This window comes from Lissotriton helveticus, chromosome 8, assembly GCF_964261635.1.
Source record: "Lissotriton helveticus chromosome 8, aLisHel1.1, whole genome shotgun sequence".
Classification (NCBI taxonomy): Eukaryota; Metazoa; Chordata; class Amphibia; order Caudata; family Salamandridae; genus Lissotriton; species Lissotriton helveticus.
In genome coordinates, this window is record NC_136069.1 from 317,027,020 (window position 1) to 317,035,853 (window position 8,834).

General features: G+C 46.4%; 1 long non-coding RNA gene across 2 annotated transcripts; it reads right to left on the reverse strand.

Moving 5' to 3' along the window:
- Window positions 1-336: 336 nt before the first annotated feature.
- Window positions 337-2,247, reverse strand: LOC144771611 (uncharacterized). Of its 2 annotated transcripts, none has more exons than XR_013599388.1 (3): window positions 2,144-2,247; window positions 1,959-2,034; window positions 337-557 (listed from the first exon to the last, which is right to left on the reverse strand). It is a non-coding gene; the product is annotated as an uncharacterized LOC144771611 (long non-coding RNA). The 2 variants fall into 2 exon arrangements; XR_013599389.1 differs by lacking the exon at window positions 337-557 and adding an exon at window positions 1,047-1,141.
- Window positions 2,248-8,834: the final 6,587 nt, after the last annotated feature.

The window sequence follows — 8,834 nt, forward strand, 5'->3', positions numbered from 1 at the left end:
CATGTCTTATTGCAATTTTTTGGGGCAAGGATGGGAAGTAAAGTGGGGGCAGGAAGGGAATTTTACCTCATACATGAACGCACTGCACGGAGAGGGGCGCTCGGCGGTGACAGCTAGTAGTCACAAAGCGGCTGTCTCTTTCTTTGCACAGTTAAAAGGTGTCAGGGACCCCACAATATGTAGCAAACAAGGACCCCCTGGTAAGGATACATTTCCTGGGTCAGGGCAAGCAATTTGTAGTAAAGTAACAACCCAGGCAGAATACAAGTACTGGCAAGGTTCTAGAGAAAAGCAATGAAATTATATAATGAACACGAAAAGGCACTGAATTAGCATTCAAAGATTGCATTTAATAAATCTGATTAAAAATTTTATGAGGCTATTCATCGCATGGAAACAAATAAAAATACATTAAAAGTCTATACAGTCGATATTCACTAAGTATATATCTTTTTTTATAGGTAAAAGAATTCCCAATAGTTTGAAGGGAAGATGGGTTCCGTCTACGCGTTTCGACACGTTGGAAGTGTCTTCCTCAGGACGCTACCATCTTGTAGCTAAAAATAGATAATTATTTACATAGATTGTTTTATTTATGCTAGACAGTGCATTTTATTCAATACATTAATAAAAACATTTTACTCAAACTTTTTGTAGCCAGAGAATTGATGGTGCAACATGATATACCGCTTTTGTAATAACACATAATACACGTTTTTTCAATAAAATGATAACCCAGATATATTACATTGTAGTACACATTCTTCATCTATTGTTATAATAGAGTTTAGCATAGAGTTACAGAAAGCGAATAACCTAAGGTAAGAAAAGAAAAGGTATAGGAATAATGTCTACATTATAAAAATAAGACTGGTGATTGCTCAAGATGACAACTGGGGCAGTTCTCTTGTTTGGTTAAACAACAATTCCTTTTAATCTTTTTAGTATTTTTAGGCTTTATACTAGGGGAGTTCAGAGGTAATATTTAGTTCATTCTGTAAAAAAATCTACCCGTTTCCTGAATGTTCTAATTGAGGGTTTCACACTTACCTTATGTTGCCTTCATAAGGATAATAGGAAAAACGAGGGTGAAAAATTGTGGAACAAGTCCAATTCTGATCTCTGCGTAAGGCTTCTTTTTCTGTATACATGTAGAGAAGAGAAACGAGCCAAAAAAGCCAAACATGTAATTGTGGTGTTAATTTGGAACCATGATTGTCAAATTCTATTTATCAGTTTTAGAAGTTCAGTTAAGAGATGCTTTAAATTGAATTTGTCTCCTATATTTGTCCTGCAAACTACCTAGTTTACATATATGAAGATGTTTCCTATATTTGTCTTGTCTCCTATGTTTATCTTTCAAGATACCTAGTGCATATTTATTTAAATAATTTACTCCTATTACACAGTGCAAGAAAGAGATGGTACGATATTAATCCAGCATATGCGTATCTAGAGCTGGCGTCTTATTTCTAGTCCATTACTATTTTAAATTGGTTGGGCAGATTGTATAGCGAGATGTACCTGATGGCGGCTGTGCCGTTATTCTTTCTGCTTGAGAAGCGTGTCCTCAAGGATTGCCGGTCATCAATTTACGGAAGGGTAAAAAGCTCAATGGCTGCAGAGATTAAAAGAGTGAACATTGTTTTAATTCGTAATTGTTTTGGCAGTGTGGGGCTAACTACAGAAACCTATGTGGTTCTTTTCTTCCATGTACCTGCAGTTGTTTGACGTTACGTGACAGAGATAAGCACCTAAAAATACTTTGTCTATGGTAAGTTGAAAAAAGGATATTCGATGGCTTGATAAAGTTTTCAACACATTCAAACGCTGTGGGCAGAGATAATTGTTTTATTAAGTTGCGCACTGTTATCAGCTACATGTGATTCAGCTGAGATAAAAAAAGAAGAGAGACGGCGATGACAACAATGTAACAGTTTCCTTTTTTTTTTGATTACCTGATATTGCGTGTGTGGCAGCTTCGATAATTTGTAAGTTGTTGGCGATGATAAAAACGCGGCTATTGGCAGGTATCTAGAGATACAGAGAGGAAACAACTTCTAAATATTGCATTGATTTATACGTCTAATCTCTACACTGGTTTCTGAAACATGGGAAAACGGGCTAGCAATGACGTTCTTACCGTTTATGAAAGTCGCGTGTGAAGGCCGTGTTATTGCATGTGTAGTAGCTTCGATAATTTGTGGCTTATTGGCGATGTTAAAAACGCGGCTATTGTCACGTATCTAAGGATACAGAAGTGAAACAACTTTTAGGTATTGCATTGATTTGTACGTCTAATCTCTACACTGGTTTCTGAAACATGGGAAAACGGGCTAGCAATGACGTTCTTTCCGTTTTCAAGAGACGCGTGTGAAGACCGCAAGGGAGTAACAGCTGTATCTCGTGATCAGGATCGGATCTGAGACAGCGTGAGCGGTTGGCTTATATACCCTATGTAGGGATAGGATATGGGTCAAAGGACTCCACCTCTTAAGGTGATATGCAGCAGCTATTTGTATTCCACAAGAGATATATTTAAATATTTAAATGTGTGTAAGGACTCAAAATATCTTACAGAAACACACGATATAAGAGATGTTTATAAATGTGTCTATTGGAATCTTAAATAATCCACATAATAATAGATATATCAATTAGATATACCGCATTTATAAAATATTTCATTACTCGTCGCTGTAAAAGTCAGGGACCCCACAAACAGTTTTTTAGTGCGGAAGGCATTCAAGGGGTGGCGACGCCTACAGGCAAGCACCGCTGATTACAGACGGCCAATAGGTTTGGAACGGTTGTCCCGGGTATTGGATGCCCTATCTGACACATGTAGCTCCCCAGCGGAAGTACTTCTATTTAAAGCTGCGTTTGCTTTGGCCTTTTATGGGGCATTGCGAACTGGTGGCCAACAACAAACTGGACAGGTTGGGTGGGCTGCAGCTGGAAGACCTCACGTTAAGGAGTGATTCAATCTGGCTAACTATACGGAAATCAAAAACTGATCAGGAGGCCAGGCGTGATAGCCTGGTACTACACCGGGTACCAACCAACTCATGCTGCCGGTGTCACATGTGGAGGCATACCTCAGGCAACGGGTGGCCAGGGCAATGGGGTCATTGTTAATGCATGCAGATGGGATCTATGACATTACAACGCATGCTTTTACCACGCATGCCTTTACAACGCGGTTTTTACAACGCATAGTGCTTTGGGGCGCTGGATAGTGAATTGTTTAATTTACTATTCCAACTCCAGTCCCTGTGGATAGTAGGGAAGGTGTTGGATAGTAAATTAAACCTATTCCCTATCCTAGAGCGCCCCCCAGCGCAATGCGTTGTAATGGTTTGCGTTGTAAAAGTTGCGTCGTAAAGGCACTGCGTGGTAAAAGTTGCGTTGTAAATGATATTTCCCATGCAGATGGTACCCCATTGTCCAGGTTTCAGTTCCAAAGAGTGTTAGCAATGGCAATCGCCAAGGTGGGTCTGGATCCCAAGGAATTTGGGACACATTCTTTCCGAATAGGTGCGGCCACTGAAGCAACAGCGAGAGGTTTGCATGCCACCAGTGTAAAGAGGATTGGGAGATGGTCTTCCAACGCTTATAAGCGCTATGTGCGGCTGCACATGTTGTAAGTACTGGCAAACCAGCTTGACACTTGCCTTGTTTTCTGTTTCCTTTCAGTTTCTCGGACCTGTGACGCAGGGCGGAAACTGGTACCTCAGCGAATACGATCACCAGCGATGCGGCAACAATAGGACGACAGGAGGAGGACGCATGTAGTGTGGGTCGTTGGTCATTCTTATGTGAAACGAGCTAAGCCAATTTTCTTTGCAGGTGATTGTGGACCAAGGGCGGAGAGCAGGGGTTGTCAGGTTTCGTTTCATCATAGGGGGGGGCTCTGCCTTAATTAACTGAGGAGCTTCTTTTCCTACTTACTCGACAGACACACCCCGCCACCCTCAATTGTCATCTTACATCTTGGGAGGAATGATTTAGTGACACTGGGCAGAAGGGTCCTGTTAGAAGAGATTATCACGGCTGCGGGTTGGCTGGCGAAGGTGCTCCCGGGTTGCATCATAGTGTGGTCTCAGTTAATACCTAGACTACAGTGGAGGGGGGCGGAGTCAGTTAGGGCGTTGAACCACTCGGTAAAGAGAGTCAACAACAAGATAGAGAAGCTGTTCCGGACACCTCCATTACAGAGTATTCCACATGGGTGCATCTGGAGGGATCACTTTTACTTGCAGGATGGGGTCCACCTGACCGAGGCAGGCAACACTTATTCACAAGGAACATACTAGCATGGTTAGAAGGTTTCGCGAAGTAGGTATGACCTTTCAGTGTAGGAGGTTTGGGGGGGCCAGATAGTCGGTCAACTATGCTGGCCTGTGGCGGTAAAGTCATGATCGGTGAGCAGCAATTTAAGGTCCTTAGGGGGCGGCACCATTCTCGAATGGGGTCGCCCAGGTGGAGGGGCCAATGGTCTCTCCTAGAACTTCAGGGGCAGGATATCCGCTTGGTCGGAAGGGTGCGGGGGAGGGAGTAACGCTTTCCTTGGGCTGCTAGCCATCCTGCACATACACTATGATGTCATAAAGTGGCGCGAGTGAAAGGGCCCTCCTTTTTGGTTTAATGGAGTTCACGGAGTGTACGGGGTAACCAGGAGAGGGACGTACTCTCCCGGTAACCGGGCCCTGTTGTGCATGCGCACTCATACGTGAGGGCGAAGCTGGTAATAAGGATCTGACACCGGTCAACGACCTTGCCGTAGGCCCCAAAAATTGTTAGGATGCAAAATTCAGGATGTTAGATTCGGTTAGGAATACGCTGTATTAGACATTTGTTAAGGTTAGCCCTTCATACCTGTCTACGTTGATGTAAATCTAATGTCAGAATTTTGCATATTAATGATTGTGTAAATAATGTTTATTTTAACAATTTTAATTTGTTTTCATATTTTATTAAATACGGCCGGGGGGTCGCGAGACCCACCGCCTTCCAAAGAAACTCTTCGCCTGACTAAGTTACTTGTCGGATTGCTGTGGTGGTTGCTTGGCGGGGAGGGGGTGGTCGGTAGTCCCAGACCATATGCTCTGGCTTACTTTTCCGAGAGTATAAAGTGCTTTATGCTGACTAGAACCTTTTAAGTTTGTTCGATGCTCAGTGCAAATTTTAATATTTAAACGTGTTAAAAATTATAAAACATTTCCCTTAAAGTTACATTGTAACCAATTGGACCCTTCTCTCTATAATTTATCTTTTAAACATCAAACTCATGATTGTTGAGCGGCATTGAGCAATCCCCTCTACCTCTGCCGTGTTTGTAACTGTTTGTTTATTTGTTGAAGAAACTTTGTTGTCCTACAGGAAAGCTGCAACAACTGGCTATTCAGCAAAGTCATAACGGCAGGTCGGCACTATCTTATATGGAGTGACTGGAGGGCCGGATGTAGAAGTTGTGGACTCAGTTGATTGACGGCGGGGCAAATGCCCAGGAAATGTTGAATTGTCTCTTCCATTCTCCCACAGAGCCGGCAAAGGTTGTTCGGCCAAGTTTGTTTTCACAATGGAACCTGATCTTTTTTTGGGATGGGGATTCTTTTTATTAAAGAAAGGCAGACCAAACAATATTACACACATCAACATAAATACTAAAAAGCAGTCATTATAATATACAATAAGGATAAAATCAAAAGTGGCCAACAAATAGTCATAAACATCACTATGGGGCACCTGGAGCATAAATCAAAGTTTCCGATTAGGAAATGATTGCAAGGAACACAAGACTACAGTGATTCGTGGAACCTAATCTTTTGAGGAAAAATCTCCCAGTCAAATGAGAAGAAGGAAATGCTGCGTTGTTGGAGAAATGTGGTTTACGCGATATACCTGTGGCATCCAGTTCATGTACGTAGATAGAACCATCCATGTTTTTTCCTTGCTGTTGCAGCTTTGTCAAGTGACTATGCATGCTGTTTGGCTGCTTTATTAGCGATTTGTTTTGAATGAGGGAAAGCTGATGTTTAGACCCTACACATCGCTCAGATTGAGGGCGGTTAGAGCTTGCTGGAGTACCGTTGGCCAGTCATTTTTGCTTTTGGTCTGATTCTTCAATTCTGACCAACAGAGCACTGATAGGGATTCTTGGTGTTCCACTCTCATTCTCCAGAACAGTTTAATTATTGCTTCTGACCTAACCAGCAGTTGGATGAATAGCAATCAATCAATCAATCAATCAGAAACATTTGTAAAGCGCGCTACTCACCCGGAGGGTCTCAAGGCGCTTGGGGAGGGGGGGTCCGCTACTGCTCGAACAGCCAGGTCTTGAGCTACTTCCTGAAGGCGAGATGGTCTTGGGTCAGGCGATGGTGGATCGGGAGGGAGTTCCAAGTCTTGGCGGCCAGGTAGGAGAAGGACCTTCCTCCTGTTGTGGCTCTTCGGATGCGGGGGACAGCGGCGAGGGCGTGGCTGGTCGATCGAAGCTGGCGGGTAGGAGTGTAGAAGTTGAGGCGGCTGTTGAGGTATCCTGGGCCTTGGTTGTGTAGGGCTTTGTGTGCGTGGGTGAGGAGCCGGAAGGTGATTCTCTTGTTGACCGGGAGCCAGTGCAGGTCTCTCAGGTGTCCGGAGATGTGGCTGTGTCGGGGATGTCGCGGAAGAGTCTTGCCGAGGCGTTCTGGATCCGCTGGAGTCTCTTCTGGAGCTTGGCGGTGGTTCCAGGGTAGAGGGCGTTGCCGTAGTCCAGTCGGCTGGTGACGAGGGCCTGGGTGACCGTCTTCCTGGTCTTGGTGGGGATCCACCGGAAGATCTTACGTAGCATGCGCAGGAGATTGAAGCAGGACGAGGAGACGGCGTTGACTTGTCTGGTCATGGAGAGGGAGGAGTCCAGGATGAAGCCCAGGTTGCGTGCGTGGCCTGTCGGTTTGGGTGCGCTGCCCAGGGCGGGGGGCCACCAGGAGTCGTCCCAGGCGGAGGGTGAGGATCCCAGGATGAGAACTTCCGTCTTGTCTGAGTTCAGTTTCAGGCGGCTGGTCTTCATCCACTCGGCTACGTCTGTCATCCCTTCGTGTAGGTTGGCTCTGGCGGTGGCGGGGTCGTTGGTGAGGGAGAGGATCAGCTGAGTGTCGTCGGCGTATGAGATGATGTTGAGGTTGTGTTGGCGTGCGATGGCTGCGAGGGGGCTCATGTAGACATTGAAGAGGGTGGGGCTGAGCGATGATCCCTGTGGTACGCCGCAGACAACTTCGGTGGCTTCTGATCTGAAAGGGGGCAGCCGGACTCTCTGTGTCCTTCTGGCGAGGAAGGAGATGATCCACTCCAGTGCCTTCTCCTGGATTCCGACGTTGCTGAGGCGCTGCACTAGGGTGTGGTGGCAGACTGTGTCGAACGCGGCGGAGAGGTCCAGGAGGATGAGGGCCGCTGTTTCTCCGTTGTCGAGCAGGGCTCGGATGTCATCGGTGGCTGCGATGAGGGCAGTCTCGGTGCTGTGGTTGGCCCGGAAGCCAGACTGTGAGAGGTCGAGGGATCCATTCGTTTCGAGGAAGGCGGCCAGCTGTTTGTTGACGGTCTTCTCGATGACTTTCGCCGGAAACGGGGAGGAGCGAGATGGGGCGGTAGTTTTTGAGTTCGGTGGGGTCCCCTGATGGTTTCTTTAGTAGGGCGCTGAGTTCGGCGTGCTTCCAGCTCTCCGGGAAGGTCGCGGTGTCGAAGGAGGTGTTGATGATGTCCCGCAGGTGGGGAGCGATGACAGCGTCGGCCTTGTTGAAGACGTGGTGAGGGCAGGGGTCGGTTGGAGATCCGGAGTGGATGGAGTTCATTGTACGGATGGTGTCTTCGGTGGTAATCGAGGTCCAGGCGCAGATGGAGGTGGTGGGGGGCGTTGGTGCGGTCCTGGGGAGCGTTGGTTGTGTGCTGAAGCTGTTGTGTATGTCTGCGATCTTGTTGTGGAAGTAGGAGGCGAGTGAGTTGCAGAGGTCTTGCGATGGGGTGATGTCGTTGTTTCCGGCGTTGGGGTTGGAGAGCTCTTTAACGATGTTGAAGAGTTCCTTGCTGTTGTGTGCGTTGTTGTCCAGCCGTTCCTTGAATGCAGTTTTCTTGGTGGCGTGGATCAGTTGATGGTGTTTTCGAGTGGCGAGCTTGAGGGTGGTCATGTTGTCTGGTGTTGGGTCTCTGCGCCAGGCTCTCTCGAGGGCTCGGCATTTCTTCTTGGAGCTCTTGAGTTCGTCGGTGAACCATGGTGCTTTCTTACTGCCGGGTCTGTTGGGCGGGGTCCTCAGTGGGGCGAGGTCGTCAGCGCAGGTGCTGATCCACTTCGTGAGGTTGTCGGCGGCCTGGCTGGGGTTCGCTGAGCTGGTGGGAGGGTGCTGGCTCAGGGATGCGGCGAGCTGGTCGGCGGTGATCTTGTTCAGCTTCTGCGTGCAACCTGTTGCTGGTGATGGTGGATCGTGGTTCTTTTGAAGCTGAAGTGGACGCAGCTGTGGTCCGTCCAGTGGAGTCCGGTGTAGCCCGAATTCCAATCGGACCTGAGCTTGAGAGATGAATTGCGGGATTCAAAAAATAAGTTTAAACAAGGTGGATTGCTGTAGGTTAAAATGTTTTGCATCTTTACTTTATTCAGATGTTCTATCCAGTCTGTTTCGGAAATATTAGCGTTATGGTGGTTAAAAGAGCCATTGGCTATGTTATTTATTTCTGCCCAAAACTGCTTGTTATTAATTGTTTTGCTGATTTGTAACAGCTTTGACCAGATGTCTGTTTGATATGATTTCTTTGCTGATCAAACTGCGTTTTTGTATTGAGGCCTAAGTCTTAATTTGTTGATT